Source organism: Lynx canadensis, chromosome E1 (genome assembly GCF_007474595.2).
Source record: "Lynx canadensis isolate LIC74 chromosome E1, mLynCan4.pri.v2, whole genome shotgun sequence".
NCBI classification, from domain to species: domain Eukaryota; kingdom Metazoa; phylum Chordata; class Mammalia; order Carnivora; family Felidae; genus Lynx; species Lynx canadensis.
The window spans coordinates 22,184,995-22,188,512 of NC_044316.2; the positions used below are offsets into that span (position 1 = coordinate 22,184,995).

Genomic DNA, 3,518 nt, shown 5'->3' on the forward strand with positions numbered 1-3,518 from the left:
ACAGTAGCCAACTAACTCATCTCTCAGTTTCTCCACACAGCAGCCAGAATGATAGCAATCCTGGTAAACCTAAGTCAGATCATGTTACTTCTCTGCTTAATACAATCCACTGGCTTCCCATTTTACCTGCAATAAAAGGCACCAGATCTATAGGATCTGTCTCCGGATACCCTGCTGACCTTGTCTCCAGCTCCTCAACCTTAACTCCTGCTGCTGTTTGCACGCCCATCTCCTTGCTGATCTCATAACCTGACTGACACATCCTGGCCTCTGGGCCTTAATTGCTATTCCCTGTACCCTAGGCTACCACGTGGCTCTCATTCATCCCTTCCTGTCTTTACTCAGTTGTCGCTTTGGGGGTGAGGCCTTCCTGACCACTGTGGGTTTTTTTTTTTTAGTTTATTTATTTATTTTGAGAGAAAGGACAAGCTGGGGAGGGGCAGAGAGAGGGAGAGAATCCCCAAGCAGTCTCTGCACTGTCAGTGCAGAGCCTGATGCAGGGCTCAAACTCACAGATTGTGAGATCATGACCTGAGTCATCAAGAGTCAGAAGCTTAACTGACTGAGCCACTCAGGTGCTGCTTGACCACTGTGTTTAAAACTGCACCCCCATCCCCGCCTTGCCTGGCACCTCCTATCCTCCTCCTCTGCTTTCTTTTCCTCCAGAGCACTCAACGTCACCTTACATACTATGCATTTTATTTGTTATTTATTTTCTACCTCCCCCTTTTTGTTTCACTGCTGTATTCCACTTCCTGGAATAGTCCCGAACACAGAATAGGCATTCGATACCTGCCTGATTGATTCCGCTTCGCAGTGGGATGGATGCATCCAGGCTGGGGAGTGGAGGAGAATGTACATTTAGTGAAATACCTCTAAGTGCAGTTTGCAAGTTAATATAAATCCTATCACTTAACTGTCACACACAATCCTAGAAGGTATTTTTAGCCCCATTTCACCATGAAAACTGAAGCCCAGAGAAGTTAAGAAAATAGTTACACAGCATAGTTCAAACCTAAATTTGTTATTCCAAAGCCCTGCTATTTCCACTACACATTACTTCACCCTCCTTGGTAACAGTTCCCACTTCTCTAACGAAATGCAACTGCCAGCTTTCACACCTAGTTCTGTTTTATACTGGGGGACAGGGGAATGGAGGGTGAATCAAAGAGATTAGGGGTTCCTTGGAGCTGTATTCTTTTTTTTTTTTTAATTTTTTTTTTTAATGTTTATTTATTTTTGAGACAGAGAGAGAACATGAACAGGGGAGGGTCAGAGAGAGACGGAGACACAGAATCTGAAACAGGCTCCAGGCTCTGAGCTGTCAGCACAGAGCCCGATGCGGGTCTCGAACGCACAGACTGCGAGATCATGACCTGAGCCAAAGTCGGTCGCCCAACTGACTGAGCCACCCAGGCGCCCCTCCTTGGAGCTGTATTCAAGCAAAACAAACATTAAGAGCCTGAGTCTTTTTGCACATTTACATCAAACATTGCCAAAGATACAATGTAATAAAACATTCCTCTGAGGGAGCTGATCAATGTCAGAGTTTCAAGTCCTTGCATTCACTCATGGGTTTCATTAATGCATTTATAAATATTTGCTGAGTGCCTACTATGTGCCCAGTACTATTCTCCACAGTGACGATAAAAAGACACATAAGGCACAGATGTCACCCTCCACAAACACTGAAGTCCAGGGCAGTGCTGTCCAACAGAAGTATCAAGTGAGTGGAGTATGCAATTTTACATTTTCTAGTCACATTTTCAAAAGAGTGAAACAGTTGAGATTAATTTTAATATATTTTTATTTAACTAACCCAACTTATCCAAAAGATTACTTTAACATGGAATCAAATAGATAATTGATGAGATATCTTACAGTCCTTTCTGGTTTGGCAACACATCTTTGAAATCAGTGTGTATTTTACACTTACAGCACGTCTCGATTTGGACTGGCCGTGCTTCAAGAGCCTGATAGCCACATGTGGCTAGCCATGACAGCAGCCAACAGCACAGGGCCTGGGAAAAAGGTATAGTCAAGGGGATTCTCAAAACAATGTAGTAAATGCAGTGATAGAAATCAGGATTCCTCAACTGCCCGTTAAAATTTGAGCCTCCAGTGACCTTCCAAACCCCAAAACCACGCTCATTCTGCAGCACACTAAAGACTGCCCCACTCCAAACAGTGGGATTGTGGTTGTCCTCAACCAATCAAATATGTACAAACAAAACTCATCCTTTTACCCCTAATACCTACTTCTCCCTGTTCATTTTGTATCTCAGTTGATGGCACCATTATCTCCTGCTCACTCAAGTCATTCTCATTTCATCTTTAGGTAAATGAGCATTGTATCCAAGTATTTATTTATCCAATCCAAGTATTCATTTTAGAGGCGTCTGGCTGGCTCAGCCAGTAGAGCATGCAACTCTGGATCTCAGGGTTGTGAGCTCCAGCCCCACGTCAGGTGTAGAGATTATGTAAAAAGTAAAATCTTCAAAAAAAATTTTTTTTAATAAAAAGTAAAATCCGAATATTTATTTTTCAAAAAATGCCTGTTCGTCTCCATCCCAACTAACTGAGCATGTTCAGGCCACTTTCTCACATGGGTCACTACCAGAAATGTTTTGTTTTTTTTTTCCCAGCTTGATTGAGATGTAATTCACATACATTACTACAGAAGTTTAAGGTGTACACAGCATAATGGTTTGACCTATATATTATGAAATGAATGCGAAACTTACAAAACTTACCCAGTAAGTTTGGGTAGCATCCACCATCATATACATAAAAGAAAAAGAAAAAAGGGAAAAAAAAAATTGTCTTTCTTTAATAATATGGAACTCTTTATGAATTTGTGTGTCATCCTTGTGCAGGGGCCATGCTAATCTTCTCTGTATGTTCCCATTTTAGTCTACGTGCTGCCTCAGCAAGCACCAAGAACCTTTCATTTCTTCCCTTGCCTCAGTCTCTCCCTGACCCAGCCTCAAAAGTAGTTACTATTCCCTAAGGCCCTTTATGGTTGCCCATCCCCTACACAGTAAAAGTCAAGCTGTTTTGCACAGAGCACAGAATTCCCTCCAGAATCTGATTTTAGTTTGCCTAATAATGCCCGATTGTTTGCTGTTCCTAGACCCTGAACAAGTTCGCTTAGGTTCTCTGAGCCTGCTGCTCTTTTGTAAAACTAGCCATCCTAATCCCTCAAAAAGTTGACCTGAGGTTTAAGCAACACAAGGGATTACTCTCCCCAACACTCCTTTACACTTTTAATGTGTGTCCATGTATCTAGTACTTTTCAACTCAATACTATTTATTGAATACAATGTGCTAGGCATTGTGCAGGACACAAGACACAGGGAATATAGAAAAATAAATTGAAAAAAAAGAGGTTGAATGACGCATTCCTTTGCCTTCCCCAAGCTCATTACAAAACAGTTTCTCAACCATTCGATTTAAGGACTAGAGCATCTCTAACATTATGAACGCATCGGGGCGGGGGGGGGGTCCTCTGAAGGTCA

The 3,518-nt window shown here is 42.2% G+C and overlaps 1 non-coding gene across 1 annotated transcript; it reads right to left on the reverse strand.

Moving 5' to 3' along the window:
• Nucleotides 1–2,831: 2,831 nt before the first annotated feature.
• LOC115501959 lies at nt 2,832–2,937 on the reverse strand. Its single transcript, XR_003964999.1, has one exon. It is a non-coding gene; the product is annotated as a U6 spliceosomal RNA (small nuclear RNA).
• Nucleotides 2,938–3,518: the final 581 nt, after the last annotated feature.